We start from the raw sequence: 21959 nt of genomic DNA on the forward strand, positions 1-21959 counted from the left end.
ATATGTAGAGAATAGAATGAACACATATCCCATATGAACAGGTGTTTATTATATTCCCTGTGCCTGATAGGTGGGGAATGAACATGAAATATATGTAGAGAATAGGAGAATCCGCACATATCCCATATAAACAGGTGTATATTATATTCCCTGAGCCTGATAGGTGGAGAATGAACATGAAATATATGTAGAGAATAGGAAAATGAACACATATCCCATATAAACAGGTGTATATTATATTCCCTGTGCCTGATAGGTGGGGAATGAACATGAAATACATGTAGAGAATAGGAGAATGAACACATATCCCATATAAACAGGTGTATATTATATTCCCTGAGCCTGATAGGTGGGGAATGAACATGAAATACATGTAGATAATAGGAGAATGAACACATATCCCATATAAACAGGTGTATATTATATTCCCTGAGCCTGATAGGTGGGGAATGAACATGAAATATATGTAGAGAATAGAGGAATGAACACATATCCCATATAAACAGGTGTATATTATATTCCCTGAGCCTGATAGGTGGGGAATGAACATGAAATATATGTAGAGAATAGGAGAATCCGCACATATCCCATATAAACAGGTGTATATTATATTCCCTGAGCCTGATAGGTGGAGAATGAACATGAAATATATGTAGAGAATAGGAGAATGAACACATATCCCATATAAACAGGTGTATATTATATTCCCTGAGCCTGATAGGTGGGGAATGAACATGAAATATATGTAGAGAATAGAGGAATGAACACATATCCCATATAAACAGGTGTATATTATATTCCCTGAGCCTGATAGGTGGGGAATGAACATGAAATATATGTAGAGAATAGGAGAATCCGCACATATCCCATATAAACAGGTGTATATTATATTCCCTGAGCCTGATAGGTGGGGAATGAACATGAAATACATGTAGAGAATAGGAGAATGAACACATATCCCATATAAACAGGTGTATATTATATTCCCTGAGCCTGATAGGTGGGGAATGAACATGAAATACATGTAGATAATAGGAGAATGAACACATATCCCATATAAACAGGTGTATATTATATTCCCTGAGCCTGATAGGCGGAGAATGAACATGAAATATATGTAGAGAATAGAATGAACACATATCCCATATGAACAGGTGTTTATTATATTCCCTGAGCCTGATAGGCGGAGAATGAACATGAAATATATGTAGAGAATAGGAGAATCCGCACATATCCCATATAAACAGGTGTATATTATATTCCCTGAGCCTGATAGGTGGAGAATGAACATGAAATATATGTAGAGAATAGGAGAATGAACACATATCCCATATAAACAGGTGTATATTATATTCCCTGAGCCTGATAGGTGGGGAATGAACATGAAATACATGTAGAGAATAGGAGAATGAACACATATCCCATATAAACAGGTGTATATTATATTCCCTGAGCCTGATAGGTGGGGAATAAACATGAAATACATGTAGAGAATAGGAGAATGAACACATATCCCATATAAACAGGTGTATATTATATTCCCTGAGCCTGATAGGTGGGGAATGAACATGAAATACATGTAGAGAATAGGAGAATGAACACATATCCCATATAAACAGGTGTATATTATATTCCCTGAGCCTGATAGGCGGAGAATGAACATGAAATATATGTAGAGAATAGAATGAACACATATCCCATATGAACAGGTGTATATTATATTCCCTGAGCCTGATAGGCGGAGAATGAACATGAAATATATGTAGAGAATAGAATGAACACATATCCCATATGAACAGGTGTATATTATATTCCCTGAGCCTGATAGGCGGAGAATGAACATGAAATATATGTAGAGAATAGAATGAACACATATCCCATATGAACAGGTGTATATTATATTCCCTGAGCCTGATAGGCGGAGAATGAACATGAAATATATGTAGAGAATAGGAGAATGAACACATATCCCATATAAACAGGTGTATATTATATTCCCTGAGCCTGATAGGTGGAGAATGAACATGAAATATATGTAGAGAATAGGAGAATGAACACATATCCCATATAAACAGGTGTATATTATATTCCCTGAGCCTGATAGGTGGGGAATGAACATGAAATACATGTAGAGAATAGGAGAATGAACACATATCCCATATAAACAGGTGTATATTATATTCCCTGAGCCTGATAGGCGGAGAATGAACATGAAATATATGTAGAGAATAGGAGAATCCGCACATATCCCATATAAACAGGTGTATATTATATTCCCTGAGCCTGATAGGTGGAGAATGAACATGAAATATATGTAGAGAATAGGAGAATGAACACATATCCCATATAAACAGGTGTATATTATATTCCCTGAGCCTGATAGGTGGGGAATGAACATGAAATACATGTAGAGAATAGGAGAATGAACACATATCCCATATAAACAGGTGTATATTATATTCCCTGAGCCTGATAGGTGGGGAATGAACATGAAATACATGTAGATAATAGGAGAATGAACACATATCCCATATAAACAGGTGTATATTATATTCCCTGAGCCTGATAGGCGGAGAATGAACATGAAATATATGTAGAGAATAGAATGAACACATATCCCATATAAACAGGTGTATATTATATTCCCTGAGCCTGATAGGTGGAGAATGAACATGAAATATATGTAGAGAATAGGAGAATGAACACATATCCCATATAAACAGGTGTATATTATATTCCCTGAGCCTGATAGGTGGGGAATGAACATGAAATACATGTAGAGAATAGGAGAATGAACACATATCCCATATAAACAGGTGTATATTATATTCCCTGAGCCTGATAGGCGGAGAATGAACATGAAATATATGTAGAGAATAGGAGAATCCGCACATATCCCATATAAACAGGTGTATATTATATTCCCTGAGCCTGATAGGTGGAGAATGAACATGAAATATATGTAGAGAATAGGAGAATGAACACATATCCCATATAAACAGGTGTATATTATATTCCCTGAGCCTGATAGGTGGGGAATGAACATGAAATACATGTAGAGAATAGGAGAATGAACACATATCCCATATAAACAGGTGTATATTATATTCCCTGAGCCTGATAGGTGGGGAATGAACATGAAATACATGTAGATAATAGGAGAATGAACACATATCCCATATAAACAGGTGTATATTATATTCCCTGAGCCTGATAGGCGGAGAATGAACATGAAATATATGTAGAGAATAGAATGAACACATATCCCATATAAACAGGTGTATATTATATTCCCTGAGCCTGATAGGTGGGGAATGAACATGAAATACATGTAGATAATAGGAGAATGAACACGTATCACATATAAACAGGTGTATATTATATTTCCTGAGCCTGATAGGTGGGGAATGAACATGAAATACATGTAGAGAATAGAGGAATGAACACATATCCCATATAAACAGGTGTTTATTATATTCCCTGAGCCTGATAGGTGGGGAATGAACATGAAATATATGTAGAGAATAGGAGAATGAACACATATCCCATATAAACAGGTGTATATTATATTCCCTGAGCCTGATAGGTGGGGAATGAACATGAAATATATGTAGAGAATAGGAGAATGAATACATATCCCATATAAACAGGTGTATATTATATTCCCTGTGCCTGATAGGTGGGGAATGAACATGGAATATATGTAGAGAATAGGAGAATGAACACATATCCCATATAAACAGGTGTATGTTATATTCCCTGAGCCTGATAGGTGGGGAATGAACATGAAATATATGTAGAGAATAGGAGAATGAACACATATCCCATATAAACAGGTGTATATTATATTCCCTGTGCCTGATAGGTGGGGAATGAACATGAAATATATGTAGAGAATAGGAGAATCTGCACATATCCCATATAAACAGGTGTATATTATATTCCCTGTGCCTGATAGGTGGGGAATGAACATGAAATATATGTAGAGAATAGAGGAATGAACATATATCCCATATAAACAGGTGTATATTATATTCCCTGTGCCTGATAGGTGGGGAATGAACATGAAATATATGTAGAGAATAGGAGAATGAACACATATCCCATAAAACAGGTGCATATTATATTCCCTGAGCCTGATAGGTGGGGAATGAACATGAAATATATGTAGAGAATAGAGGAATGAACATATATCCCATATAAACAGGTGTATATTATATTCCCTGTGCCTGATAGGTGGGGAATGAACATGAAATACATGTAGAGAATAGAGGAATGAACACATATCCCATATAAACAGGTGTATATTATATTCCCTGAGCCTGATAGGTGGGGAATGAACATGAAATATATGTAGAGAATAGGAGAATCTGCACATATCCCATATAAACAGGTGTATATTATATTCCCTGAGCCTGATAGGTGAGGAATAAACATGAAATACATGTAGAGAATAGGAGAATGAACACATATCCCATATAAACAGGTGTATATTATATTCCCTGAGCCTGATAGGTGGGGAATGAACATGAAATACATGTAGAGAATAGGAGAATTAACACATATCCCATATAAACAGGTGTATATTATATTCCCTGAGCCTGATAGGTGGGGAATAAACATGAAATACATGTAGAGAATAGGAGAATGAACACATATCCCATATAAACAGGTGTATATTATATTCCCTGAGCCTGATAGGTGGGGAATGAACATGAAATACATGTAGAGAATAGAGGAATGAACACATATCCCATATAAACAGGTGTATATTATATTCCCTGAGCCTGATAGGTGGGGAATGAACATGAAATACATGTAGAGAATAGGAGAATCCGCACATATCCCATATAAACAGGTGTATATTATATTCCCTGAGCCTGATAGGTGGGGAATAAACATGAAATATATGTAGAGAATAGAGGAATGAATACATATCCCATATAAACAGGTGGTGTATATTATATTCCCTGAGCCTGATAGGTGGGGAATGAACATGAAATATATGTAGAGAATAAGAGAATGAACACATATCCCATATAAACAGGTGTATGTTATATTCCCTGAGCCTGATAGGTGGGGAATAAACATGAAATATATGTAGAGAATAGGAGAATGAACATATATCCCATATAAACAGGTGTATATTATATTCCCTGTGCCTGATAGGTGGGGAATAAACATGAAATACATGTAGAGAATAGGAGAATGAACACATATCCCATATAAACAGGTGTATATTATATTCCCTGAGCCTGATAGGTGGAGAATGAACATGAAATATATGTAGAGAATAGAGGAATGAACACATATCCCATATAAACAGGTGTATATTATATTCCCTGTGCCTGATAGTTGGGGAATGAACATGAAATATATGTAGAGAATAGGAGAATGAACACATATCCCATATAAACAGATGTATGTTATATTCCCTGAGCCTGATAGTTGGGGAATGAACATGAAATATATGTAGAGAATAGGAGAATGAACATATATCCCATATAAACAGGTGTATATTATATTCCCTGAGCCTGATAGGTGGGGAATAAACATGAAATATATGTAGAGAATAGAGGAATGAACACATATCCCATATAAACAGATGTATATTATATTCCCTGAGCCTGATAGGTGGGGAATGAACTTGAAATATATGTAGATAATAGGAGAATGAACACATATCCCATATAAACAGGTGTATATTATATTCCCTGTGCCTGATAGGTGGGGAATGAACATGAAATATATGTAGAGAATAGAGGAATGAACACATATCCCATATGAACAGGTGTATATTATATTCCCTGAGCCTGATAGGTGGGGAATGAACATGAAATATATGTAGAGAATAAGAGAATGAACACATATCCCATATAAACAGGTGTATGTTATATTCCCTGAGCCTGATAGGTGGGGAATAAACATGAAATATATGTAGAGAATAGGAGAATGAACACATATCCCATATAAACAGGTGTATATTATATTCCCTGAGCCTGATAGGTGGAGAATGAACATGAAATATATGTAGAGAATAGAGGAATGAACACATATCCCATATAAACAGATGTATGTTATATTCCCTGAGCCTGATAGTTGGGGAATGAACATGAAATATATGTAGAGAATAGGAGAATGAACATATATCCCATATAAACAGGTGTATATTATATTCCCTGAGCCTGATAGGTGGGGAATAAACATGAAATATATGTAGAGAATAGAGGAATGAACACATATCCCATATAAACAGATGTATGTTATATTCCCTGAGCCTGATAGGTGGGGAATGAACTTGAAATATATGTAGATAATAGGAGAATGAACACATATCCCATATAAACAGGTGTATATTATATTCCCTGTGCCTGATAGGTGGGGAATGAACATGAAATATATGTAGAGAATAGAGGAATGAACACATATCCCATATAAACAGATGTATGTTATATTCCCTGAGCCTGATAGGTGGGGAATGAACATGAAATATATGTAGATAATAGGAGAATGAACACATATTCCATATAAACAGGTGTATATTATATTCCCTGTGCCTGATAGGTGGGGAATGAACATGAAATATATGTAGAGAATAGAGGAATGAACACATATCCCATATGAACAGGTGTATATTATATTCCCTGAGCCTGACAGGTGGGGAATGAACATGAAATACATGTAGAGAATAGGAGAATAAACACATATCCCATATATACAGGTGTATATTATATTCCCTGAGCCTGATAGTTGGGGAATAAACATGAAATACATGTAGAGAATAGGAGAATGAACACATATCCCATATAAACAGGTGTATATTATATTCCCTGAGCCTGATAGGTGGGGAATGAACATGAAATACATGTAGAGAATAGGAGAATAAACACATATCCCATATAAACAGGTATATATTATATTCCCTGAGCCTGATAGGTGGGGAATGAACATGAAATATATGTAGAGAATAGGAGAATGAACACATATCCCATATAAACAGGTGTATATTATATTCCCTGAGCCTGATAGGTGGGGAATGAACATGAAATAAATGTAGAGAATAGGAGAATGAACACATATCCCATATAAACAGGTGTATATTATATTCCCTGAGCCCGATAGGTGGGGAATGAACATGGAATATATGTAGAGAATAGGAGAATGAACACATATCCCATATAACAGGTGTATATTATATTCCCTGAGCCTGATAGGTGGGGAATGAACATGAAATACATGTAGAGAATAGGAGAATAAACACATATCCCATATAAACAGGTATATATTATATTCCCTGAACCTGATAGGTGGGGAATGAACATGAAATATATGTAGAGAATAGGAGAATGAATACATATCCCATATAAACAGGTGTATATTATATTCCCTGAGCCTGATAGGTGGGGAATAAACATGAAATACATGTAGAGAATAGGAGAATGAACACATATCCCATATAAACAGGTGTATATTATATTCCCTGAGCCCGATAGGTGGGGAATAAACATGAAATATATGTAGAGAATAGAGGAATGAACACATATCCCATATAAACAGGTGTATGTTATATTCCCTGTGCCTGATAGGTGGGGAATGAACATGAAATATATGTAGAGAATAGAGGAATGAACACATATCCCATATAAACAGGTGTATATTATATTCCCTGAGCCTGATAGGTGGGGAATGAACATGAAATACATGTAGAGAATAGAGGAATGAACACATATCCCATATGAACAGGTGTATATTATATTCCCTGTGCCTGATAGGTGGGGAATGAACATGAAATATATGTAGAGAATAGAGGAATGAACACATATCCCATATAAACAGGTGTATATTATATTCCCTGAGCCTGATAGGTGGGGAATGAACATGAAATACATGTAGAGAATAGAGGAATGAACACATATCCCATATGAACAGGTGTATATTATATTCCCTGTGCCTGATAGGTGGGGAATGAACATGAAATATATGTAGAGAATAGAGGAATGAACACATATCCCATATGAACAGGTGTATATTATATTCCCTGTGCCTGATAGGTGGGGAATGAACATGAAATATATGTAGAGAATAGAGGAATGAACACATATCCCATATGAACAGGTGTTTATTATATTCCCTGAGCCTAATAGGTGGGGAATGAACATGAAATATATGTAGAGAATAGGAGAATGAACACATATCCCATGAAACAGGTGTATATTATATGCCTGAGCCTGATAGGTGGGGAATAAACATGAAATACATGTAGAGAATAGGAGAATGAACACATATCCCATATAAACAGGTGTATATTATATTCCCTGAGCCCGATAGGTGGGGAATAAACATGAAATATATGTAGAGAATAGAGGAATGAACACATATCCCATATAAACAGGTGTATGTTATATTCCCTGAGCCTGATAGGTGGGGAATGAACATGAAATACATGTAGAGAATAGAGGAATGAACACATATCCCAAATAAACAGGTGTATATTATATTCCTTGAGTCTGATAGTTGGGGAATGAACATGAAATACATGTAGAGAATAGAGGAATGAACACATATCCCATATGAACAGGTGTATATTATATTCCTTGAGCCTGATAGGTGGGGAATGAACATGAAATATATGTAGAGAATAGAGGAATGAACACATATCCCATATAAACAGGTGTATATTATATTCCCTGAGCCTGATAGGTGGGGAATGAACATGAAATACATGTAGAGAATAGAGGAATGAACACATATCCCATATGAACAGGTGTATATTATATTCCCTGAGCCTGATAGGTGGGGAATGAACATGAAATACATGTAGAGAATAGGAGAATGAACACATATCCCATATAAACAGGTGTATATTATATTCCCTGTGCCTGATGGGTGGGGAATGAACATGAAATATATGTAGAGAATAGAGGAATGAACACATATCCCATATGAACAGGTGTATATTATATTCCCTGAGCCTGATAGGTGGGGAATGAACATGAAATATATGTAGAGAATAGAGGAATGAACACACATCCCATATGAACAGGTGTTTATTATATTCCCTGAGCCTGATAGGTGGGGAATGAACATGAAATATATGTAGAGAATAGGAGAATGAATACATATCCCATATAAACAGGTGTATATTATATTCCCTGAGCCTGATAGGTGGGGAATGAACATGAAACATATGTAGAGAATAGGAGAATGAATACATATCCCATATAAACAGGTGTATCTTATATTCCCTGAGCCTGATAGGTGGGGAATGAACATGGAATATATGTAGAGAATAGGAGAATGAACACATATCCCATAAAACAGGTGTATATTATATTCCCTGAGCCTGATAGGTGGGGAATGAACATGAAATATATGTAGATAATAGAGGAATGAACACATATCCCATATAAACAGGTGTATATTATATTCCCTGAGCCTGATAGGTGGGGAATAAACATGAAATATATGTAGAGAATAGGGGAATGAACACATATCCCATATAAACAGGTGTATATTATATTCCCTGAGCCTGATAGGTGGGGAATAAACATGAAATATATGTAGAGAATAGAGGAATGAACACATATCCCATATAAATTGGTGTATATTATATTCCCTGAGCCTGATAGGTGGGGAATGAAAATGAAATATATGTAGAGAATAGAGGAATGAACACATATTCCATATGAACAGGTGTTTATTATATTCCCTGAGCTTTATTGGTGGGGAATGAACATGAAATATATGTAGAGAATAGGAGAATGAATACATATCCCATATAAACAGGTGTATATTATATTCCCTGAGCCTGATAGGTGGGGAATGAACATGGAATATATGTAGAGAATAGGAGAATGAATACATATCCCATATAAACAGGTGTATATTATATTCCCTGAGCCTGATAGGTGGGGAATAAACATGAAATATATGTAGAGAATAGAGGAATGAACACATATCCCATATTAACAGGTGTATGTTATATTCCCTGAGCCTGATAGGTGGGGAATGAACATGAAATATATGTAGAGAATAGGAGAATGAACACATATCCCATATAAACAGGTGTATATTATATTCCCTGAGCCTGATAGGTGGGGAATGAACATGAAATATATGTAGAGAATAGGAGAATGAACACATATCCCATATAAACAGGTCTATATTATATTCCCTGTGCCTGATAGGTGGGGAATGAACATGAAATACATGTAGAGAATAGAGGAATGAACACATATCCCATATAAACAGGTGTATATTATATTCCCTGAGCCTGATAGGTGGAGAATTAACATGAAATACATGTAGAGAATAGGAGAATGAACACATATCCCATAAAACAGGTGTATATTATATTCCCTGAGCCTGATAGGTGGGGAATGAACATGAAATATATGTAGAGAATAGGAGAATGAATACATATCCCATATAAACAGGTGTATATTATATTCCCTGAGCCTGATAGGTGGGGAATAAACATGAAATATATGTAGAGAATAGAGGAATGAACACATATCCCATATAAACAGGTGTATGTTATATTCCCTGAGCCTGATAGGTGGGGAATGAACATGAAATACATGTAGAGAATAGAGGAATGAACACATATCCCAAATAAACAGGTGTATATTATATTCCTTGAGCCTGATAGGTGGGGAATGAACATGAAATACATGTAGAGAATAGAGGAATGAACACATATCCCATATGAACAGGTGTATATTATATTCCCTGTGCCTGATAGGTGGGGAATGAACATGAAATATATGTAGAGAATAGAGGAATGAACACATATCCCATATAAACAGGTGTATATTATATTCCCTGAGCCTGATAGGTGGGGAATGAACATGAAATATATGTAGAGAATAGAGGAATGAACACATATTCCATATGAACAGGTGTTTATTATATTCCCTGAGCTTTATTGGTGGGGAATGAACATGAAATATATGTAGAGAATAGGAGAATGAATACATATCCCATATAAACAGGTGTATATTATATTCCCTGAGCCTGATAGGTGGGGAATAAACATGAAATATATGTAGAGAATAGAGGAATGAACACATATCCCATATAAACAGGTGTATGTTATATTCCCTGAGCCTGATAGGTGGGGAATGAACATGAAATACATGTAGAGAATAGAGGAATGAACACATATCCCAAATAAACAGGTGTATATTATATTCCTTGAGCCTGATAGGTGGGGAATGAACATGAAATACATGTAGAGAATAGAGGAATGAACACATATCCCATATGAACAGGTGTATATTATATTCCCTGTGCCTGATAGGTGGGGAATGAACATGAAATATATGTAGAGAATAGAGGAATGAACACATATCCCATATAAACAGGTGTATATTATATTCCCTGAGCCTGATAGGTGGGGAATGAACATGAAATATATGTAGAGAATAGAGGAATGAACACATATTCCATATGAACAGGTGTTTATTATATTCCCTGAGCTTTATTGGTGGGGAATGAACATGAAATATATGTAGAGAATAGGAGAATGAATACATATCCCATATAAACAGGTGTATATTATATTCCCTGAGCCTGATAGGTGGGGAATGAACATGAAATATATGTAGAGAATAGGAGAATGAACACATATCCCATATAAACAGGTGTATATTATATTCCCTGAGCCTGATAGGTGGGGAATGAACATGAAATATATGTAGGGAATAGGAGAATGAACACATATCCCATATAAACAGGTGTATATTATATTCCCTGAGCCTGATAGGTGGGGAATGAACATGAAATACATGTAGAGAATAGAGGAATGAACACATATCCCATATAAACAGGTGTTTATTATATTCCCTGAGCCTGATAGGTGGTGAATGAACATGAAATACATGTAGAGAATAGGAGAATGAACACATATCCCATATAAACAGGTGTATGTTATATTCCCTGAGCCTGATAGGTGGGGAATGAACATGAAATATATGTACATAATAGAGGAATGAACACATATCCCATATAAACAGGTGTATATTATATTCCCTGTGCCTGATAGGTGGGGAATGAACATGAAATACATGTAGAGAATAGAGGAATGAACACATATCCCATATAAACAGGTGTATATTATATTCCCTGTGCCTGATAGGTGGGGAATGAACATGAAATATATGTAGATAATAGGAGAATGAACACATATCCCATATAAACAGGTGTATATTATATTCCCTGAGCCTGATAGGTGGGGAATGAACATGAAATACATGTAAAGAATAGAGGAATGAACACATATCCCATATAAACAGGTGTATATTATATTCCCTGAGCCTGATAGGTGGAGAATTAACATGAAATACATGTAAAGAATTGGAGAATCCGCACATATCCATATAAACAGGTGTATATTATATTCCCTGAGCCTGATAGGTGGGGAATAAACATGAAATATATGTAGAGAATAGGAGAATGAACACATATCCCATATAAACAGGTGTATATTATATTCCCTGAGCCTGATAGGTGGGGAATGAACATGAAATACATGTAGAGAATAGGAGAATGAACACATATCCCATATAAACAGGTACATATTATATTCCCTGAGCCTGATAGGTGGGGAATGAACATGAAATACATGTAGAGAATAGAGGAATGAACACATATCCCATATAAACAGGTGTATATTATATTCCCTGAGCCTGATAGGTGGAGAATTAACATGAAATACATGTAGAGAAAAGGAGAATGAACACATATCCCATAAAACAGGTGTATATTATATTCCCTGAGCCTGATAGGTGGGGAATGAACATGAAATATATGTAGAGAATAGGAGAATGAATACATATCCCATATAAACAGGTGAATATTATATTCACTGTGCCTGATAGGTGGGGAATAAACATGAAATATATGTAGAGAATAGAGGAATGAACACATATCCCATATAAACAGGTGTATATTATATTCCCTGAGCCTGATAGGTGGGGAATAAACATGAAATATGTGTAGAGAAAAGGAGAATGAACACATATCCCATATAAACAGGTGTATATTATATTCCCTGAGCCTGATAGGTGGGGAATGAACATGAAATACATGTAGAGAATAGAGGAATGAATACATATCCCATATAAACAGGTGTATATTATATTCCCTGAGCCTGATAGGTGGGGAATAAACATGAAATATATGTAGAGAATAGAGGAATGAACATATATCCCATATGAACAGGTGTATATTATATTCCCTGTGCCTGATAGGTGGGGAATGAACATGAAATATATGTAGAGAATAGAGAAATGAACACATATCCCATATAAACAGGTGTATGTTATATTCCCTGTGCCTGATAGGTGGGGAATGAACATGGAATATATGTAGAGAATAGAGAAATGAACACATATCCCATATAAACAGGTGTATATTATATTCCCTGTGCCTGATAGGTGGGGAATGAACATGAAATACATGTAAAGAATAGAGGAATGAACACATATCCCATATGAACAGGTGTATATTATATTCCCTGTGCCTGATAGGTGGGGAATGAACATGAAATATATGTAGAGAATAGAGGAATGAACATATATCCCATATAAACAGGTGTATATTATATTCCCTGAGCCTGATAGGTGGGGAATGAACATGAAATACATGTAAAGAATAGAGGAATGAACACATATCCCATATAAACAGGTGTATATTATATTCCCTGAGCCTGATAGGTGGAGAATTAACATGAAATACATGTAAAGAATTGGAGAATCCGCACATATCCCATATAAACAGGTGTATATTATATTCCCTGAGCCTGATAGGTGGGGAATGAACATGAAATATATGTAGAGAATAGGAGAATGAACACATATCCCATATATACAGGTGTATATTATATTCCCTGAGCCTGATAGGTGGAGAATGAACATGAAATACATGTAGAGAATAGGAAAATGAACACATATCCCATATAAACAGGTACATATTATATTCCCTGAGCCTGATAGGTGGGGAATGAACATGAAATACATGTAGAGAATAGAGGAATGAACACATATCCCATATAAACAGGTATATATTATATTCCCTGTGCCTGATAGGTGGAGAATTAACATGAAATACATGTAGAGAATAGGAGAATGAACACATATCCCATAAAACAGGTGTATATTATATTCCCTGAGCCTGATAGGTGGGGAATGAACATGAAATATATGTAGAGAATAGGAGAATGAATACATATCCCATATAAACAGGTGTATATTATATTCCCTGAGCCTGATAGGTGGGGAATAAACATGAAATATATGTAGAGAATAGAGGAATGAACACATATCCCATATAAACAGGTGTTTATTATATTCCCTGAGCCTGATAGGTGGGGAATGAACATGAAATACATGTAGAGAATAGGAAAATGAACACATATCCCATATAAACAGGTACATATTATATTCCCTGAGCCTGATAGGTGGGGAATGAACATGAAATACATGTAGAGAATAGAGGAATGAACACATATCCCAAATAAACAGGTGTATATTATATTCCTTGAGCCTGATAGGTGGGGAATGAACATGAAATACATGTAGAGAATAGAGGAATGAACACATATCCCATATGAACAGGTGTATATTATATTCCCTGTGCCTGATAGGTGGGGAATGAACATGAAATATATGTAGAGAATAGAGGAATGAACACATATCCCATATAAACAGGTGTATATTATATTCCCTGAGCCTGATAGGTGGGGAATGAACATGAAATATATGTAGAGAATAGAGGAATGAACACATATCCCATATGAACAGGTGTTTATTATATTCCCTGAGCCTGATAGGTGGGGAATGAACATGAAATATATGTAGAGAATAGGAGAATGAATACATATCCCATATAAACAGGTGTATATTATATTCCCTGAGCCTGATAGGTGGGGAATGAACATGGAATATATGTAGAGAATAGGAGAATGAACACATATCCCATATAAACAGGTGTATATTATATTCCCTGAGCCTGATAGGTGGGGAATGAACATGGAATATATGTAGAGAATAAGAGAATCCGCACATATCCCATATGAACACGTGTTTATTATATTCCCTGAGCCTGATAGGTGGGGAATAAACATGAAATACATGTAGAGAATAGGAGAATGAACACATATCCCATATAAACAGGTGTATATTATATTCCCTGTGCCTGATAGGTGGGGAATGAACATGGAATATATGTAGAGAATAGGAGAATGAACACATATCCCATATAAACAGGTGTATATTATATTCCCTGAGCCTGATAGGTGGGGAATGAACATGAAATATATGTAGATAATAGGAGAATGAACACAAATCCCAGATAAACAGGTGTATATTATATTCCCTGAGCCTGATAGGTGGGGAATGAACATGAAATATATGTAGAGAATAGGAGAATGAATACATATCCCATATAAACAGGTGTATCTTATATTCCCTGAGCCTGATAGGTGGGGAATGAACATGGAATATATGTAGAGAATAGGAGAATGAACACATATCCCATAAAACAGGTGTATATTATATTCCCTGAGCCTGATAGGTGGGGAATGAACATGAAATATATGTAGAGAATAGAGGAATGAACACATATCCCATATAAACAGGTGTATATTATATTCCCTGAGCCTGATAGGTGGGGAATGAACATGAAATATATGTAGAGAATAGAGGAATGAACACATATTCCATATGAACAGGTGTTTATTATATTCCCTGAGCTTTATTGGTGGGGAATGAACATGAAATATATGTAGAGAATAGGAGAATGAATACATATCCCATATAAACAGGTGTATATTATATTCCCTGAGCCTGATAGGTGGGGAATGAACATGGAATATATGTAGAGAATAGGAGAATGAACACATATCCCATAAAACAGGTGTATATTATATTCCCTGAGCCTGATAGGTGGGGAATTGTTAAAAATCGTTATTGAGCAAAAATATCTAATCAAGACTTAAACAGGTGCGTTATTCTTAAAAGAAAAATGTCATGATTTTCTGAAGAAAGTATAGTGGTTTTTTGACTAGTCCACAGAAAAACCAAATTGCAGAAAACATAAAAATAGATTAAACAGTTACGAACAGAGTGTCCATGTGTAGATATCAGCGCTTTTCTTGTTACTCATCTTTAAAAGGTAGAATGGTAGAAGTCATCTGTCTGTGTGAAGGTCTGAAGTCATCATGGCATGGAGTAGCTAACAGCTGTTGTTCCTCGTGTCTTGTCTCATGTCCATGGAGAATGATGGTGAAGGAAGGGAGGTGACCGTCCCACGTGACAAAAGCCCCCCACCCTCCTTAGAGATGTTATTTATATGGTTTCTACAGATCACGTGTCTTCTGTATATGGAGTTAACTTATACTCTGAGCTACATACACAGAAATAGCTTTTGATAGTGTCAGCAAGAAACCATGTGCTCGATACAGAATAAAAATAAGAATAATTAATATTTAACAGGAATGAACATGAAATATATGTAGAGAATAGGAGAATGAATACATATCCCATATAAACAGGTGTATATTATATTCCCTGAGCCTGATAGGTGGGGAATGAACATGGAATATATGTAGAGAATAGGAGAATGAACACATATCCCATAAAACAGGTGAATATTATATTCCCTGAGCCTGATAGGTGGGGAATAAACATGAAATATATGTAGAGAATAGAGGAATGAACACATATCCCATATTAACAGGTGTATGTTATATTCCCTGAGCCTGATAGGTGGGGAATGAACATGAAATATATGTAGAGAATAGAGGAATGAACACATATCCCATATAAACAGGTGTATATTATATTCCCTGAGCCTGATAGGTGGGGAATGAACATGAAATACATGTAGAGAATAGAGGAATGAACACATATCCCATATAAACAGGTGTATATTATATTCCCTGAGCCTGATAGGTGGAGAATTAACATGAAATACATGTAGAGAATTGGAGAATCCGCACATATCCCATATAAACAGGTGTATATTATATTCCCTGAGCCTGATAGGTGGGGAATAAACATGAAATACATGTAGAGAATAGGAGAATGAACATATATCCCATATAAACAGGTGTATATTATATTCCCTGAGCCTGATAGGTGGAGAATTAACATGAAATACATGTAGAGAATAGGAGAATGAACACATATCCCATATAAACAGGTGTATATTATATTCCCTGAGCCTGATAGGTGGGGAATGAACATGAAATACATGTAGAGAATAGAGGAATGAACACATATCCCATATAAACAGGTGTATATTATATTCCCTGAGCCTGATAGGTGGGGAATGAACATGAAATATATGTAGAGAATAGGAGAATCCGCACATATCCCATATAAACAGGTGTATATTATATTCCCTGAGCCTGATAGGTGGAGAATTAACATGAAATACATGTAGAGAATTGGAGAATCCGCACATATCCCATATAAACAGGTGTATATTATATTCCCTGAGCCTGATAGGTGGGGAATAAACATGAAATATATGTAGAGAATAGGAGAATGAACACATATCCCATATAAACAGGTGTTTATTATATTCCCTGAGCCTGATAGGTGGGGAATGAACATGAAATACATGTAGAGAATAGGAGAATGAACACATATCCCATATAAACAGGTATATATTATATTCCCTGTGCCTGATAGGTGGAGAATTAACATGAAATACATGTAGAGAATAGGAGAATGAACACATATCCCATATAAACAGGTGTATATTATATTCCCTGAGCCTGATAGGTGGGGAATAAACATGAAATATATGTAGAGAATAGGAGAATCCGCACATATCCCATATAAACAGGTGTATATTATATTCCCTGTGCCTGATAGGTGGGGAATGAACATGAAATATATGTAGAGAATAGGAGAATGAACACATATCCCATATAAACAGGTGTATATTATATTCCCTGAGCCTGATAGGTGGGGAATGAACATGAAATATATGTAGAGAATAGGAGAATGAACACATATCCCATATAAACAGTTGTATATTATATTCCCTGAGCCTGATGGGTGGGGAATGAACATGGAATATATGTATAGAATAGTAGAATGAACATTTATCCCATATAAACAGGTGTATATTATAATCCCTGAGCCTGATAGGTGGGGAATAAACATGAAATATATGTAGATAATAGGAGAATGAACACATATCCCATATAACAGGTGTATATTATATTCCCTGTGCCTGATAGGTGGGGAATAAACATGAAATATATGTAGAGAATAGGAGAATGAACACATATCCCATATAAACAGGTGTATATTATATTCCCTGAGCCTGATAGGTGGGGAATGAACATGAAATATATGTAGATAATAGGAGAATGAACACATATCCCATATAAACAGGTGTATATTATATTCCCTGAGCCTGATAGGTGGGGAATGAACATGAAATATATGTAGAGAATAGGAGAATGAACACATATCCCATATAAACAGGTGTATATTATATTCCCTGAGCCTGATAGGTGGGGAAAGAACATGAAATATATGTAGATAATAGGAGAATGAACACATATCCCATATAAACAGGTGTATATTATATTCCCTGAGCCTGATAGGTGGGGAAAGAACATGAAATATTTGTAGAGAATAGGAGAATGAACACATATCCATATAAACAGGTGTATATTATATTCCCTGAGCCTGATAGGTGGGGAATGAACATGAAATATATGTAGATAATAGGAGAATGAACACATATCCCATATAAACAGGTGTATATTATATTCCCTGAGCCTGATAGGTGGGGAATGAACATGAAATACATGTAGAGAATAGAGGAATGAACACATATCCCATATAAACAGGTGTATATTATATTCCCTGAGCCTGATAGGTGGGGAAAGAACATGAAATATATGTAGAGAAAAGGAGAATGAACATATGTCCCCTGTAAACAGGTGTATGTTATATTCCCTGAGCCTGATAGGTGGGGAATGAACATGAAATATATGTAGATAATAGGAGAATGAACACATATCCCATAAAACAGGTGTATATTATATTCCCTGAGCCTGATAGGTGGGGAATGAACATGAAATATATGTAGAGAATAGGAGAATGAACACAAATCCCATATAAACAGGTGTATATTATATTCCCTGAGCCTGATAGGTGGAGAATGAACATGAAATACATGTAGAGAATAGAGGAATGAACACATATCCCATATAAACAGGTGTATATTATATTCCCTGAGCCTGATAGGTGGAGAATGAACATGAAATATATGTAGATAATAGGAGAATGAACACAAATCCCATATAAACAGGTGTATATTATATTCCCTGTGCCTGATAGGTGGAGAATGAACATGAAATACATGTAGAGAATAGAGGAATGAACACATATCCCATATAAACAGGTGTTTATTATATTCCCTGAGCCTGATAGGTGGGGAATGAACATGAAATACATGTAGAGAATAGGAAAATGAACACATATCCCATATAAACAGGTACATATTATATTCCCTGAGCCTGATAGGTGGGGAATGAACATGAAATACATGTAGAGAATAGAGGAATGAACACATATCCCAAATAAACAGGTGTATATTATATTCCTTGAGCCTGATAGGTGGGGAATGAACATGAAATACATGTAGAGAATAGAGGAATGAACACATATCCCATATGAACAGGTGTATATTATATTCCCTGTGCCTGATAGGTGGGGAATGAACATGAAATATATGTAGAGAATAGAGGAATGAACACATATCCCATATAAACAGGTGTATATTATATTCCCTGAGCCTGATAGGTGGGGAATGAACATGAAATATATGTAGAGAATAGAGGAATGAACACATATCCCATATGAACAGGTGTTTATTATATTCCCTGAGCCTGATAGGTGGGGAATGAACATGAAATATATGTAGAGAATAGGAGAATGAATACATATCCCATATAAACAGGTGTATATTATATTCCCTGAGCCTGATAGGTGGGGAATGAACATGGAATATATGTAGAGAATAGGAGAATGAACACATATCCCATATAAACAGGTGTATATTATATTCCCTGAGCCTGATAGGTGGGGAATGAACATGGAATATATGTAGAGAATAAGAGAATCCGCACATATCCCATATGAACACGTGTTTATTATATTCCCTGAGCCTGATAGGTGGGGAATAAACATGAAATACATGTAGAGAATAGGAGAATGAACACATATCCCATATAAACAGCTGTATATTATATTCCCTGTGCCTGATAGGTGGGGAATGAACATGGAATATATGTAGAGAATAGGAGAATGAATACATATCCCATATAAACAGGTGTATATTATATTCCCTGAGCCTGATAGGTGGGGAATAAACATGAAATACATGTAGAGAATAGGAGAATGAACACATATCCCATATAAACAGGTGTATATTATATTCCCTGAGCCTGATAGGTGGGGAATGAACATGAAATATATGTAGAGAATAGGAGAATGAACACATATCCCATATAAACAGGTGTATATTATATTCCCTGAGCCTGATAGGTGGGGAATGAACATGAAATATATGTAGAGAATAGGAGAATGAATACATATCCCATATAAACAGGTGTATCTTATATTCCCTGAGCCTGATAGGTGGGGAATGAACATGGAATATATGTAGAGAATAGGAGAATGAACACATATCCCATAAAACAGGTGTATATTATATTCCCTGAGCCTGATAGGTGGGGAATGAACATGAAATATATGTAGAGAATAGAGGAATGAACACATATCCCATATAAACAGGTGTATATTATATTCCCTGAGCCTGATAGGTGGGGAATGAACATGAAATATATGTAGAGAATAGAGGAATGAACACATATTCCATATGAACAGGTGTTTATTATATTCCCTGAGCTTTATTGGTGGGGAATGAACATGAAATATATGTAGAGAATAGGAGAATGAATACATATCCCATATAAACAGGTGTATATTATATTCCCTGAGCCTGATAGGTGGGGAATGAACATGGAATATATGTAGAGAATAGGAGAATGAACACATATCCCATAAAACAGGTGTATATTATATTCCCTGAGCCTGATAGGTGGGGAATTGTTAAAAATCGTTATTGAGCAAAAATATCTAATCAAGACTTAAACAGGTGCGTTATTCTTAAAAGAAAAATGTCATGATTTTCTGAAGAAAGTATAGTGGTTTTTTGACTAGTCCACAGAAAAACCAAATTGCAGAAAACATAAAAATAGATTAAACAGTTACGAACAGAGTGTCCATGTGTAGATATCAGCGCTTTTCTTGTTACTCATCTTTAAAAGGTAGAATGGTAGAAGTCATCTGTCTGTGTGAAGGTCTGAAGTCATCATGGCATGGAGTAGCTAACAGCTGTTGTTCCTCGTGTCTTGTCTCATGTCCATGGAGAATGATGGTGAAGGAAGGGAGGTGACCGTCCCACGTGACAAAAGCCCCCCACCCTCCTTAGAGATGTTATTTATATGGTTTCTACAGATCACGTGTCTTCTGTATATGGAGTTAACTTATACTCTGAGCTACATACACAGAAATAGCTTTTGATAGTGTCAGCAAGAAACCATGTGCTCGATACAGAATAAAAATAAGAATAATTAATATTTAACAATTCCCCCTTTTGAGGGTGACAGACATTGATTGGAACCCTCAAATTAAAATATTAATAAAATCTTCTTTCTTCTTTGGCAAAATGATGTAATAAATAATATCAATAATAATATTGTTATATGTTCTCAATGATATGTAAATTCATGTTATGGTAGGCCGTGACTAATATTCATATAAAATATATAATTATACTTCCCTATATCTACTTGAAGCATCTCAGGTCTGATGTCATCTGGTCTTCATATTGATGTCTTCTTGGTTCTTTTAAACAATCTT

At 35.5% G+C, this 21959-nt stretch overlaps 1 protein-coding gene across 2 annotated transcripts in view; it reads right to left on the minus strand.

Annotated features, from left to right (window-relative positions):
* Positions 1 to 21959, minus strand: part of LOC138652014 (NXPE family member 1-like) — a 514573-nt gene that overhangs the window by 77645 nt on the left and 414969 nt on the right. The gene's annotated exons all lie outside the window — the stretch shown is intronic.

This window comes from Ranitomeya imitator, chromosome 10, assembly GCF_032444005.1.
Source record: "Ranitomeya imitator isolate aRanImi1 chromosome 10, aRanImi1.pri, whole genome shotgun sequence".
NCBI classification, from domain to species: domain Eukaryota; kingdom Metazoa; phylum Chordata; class Amphibia; order Anura; family Dendrobatidae; genus Ranitomeya; species Ranitomeya imitator.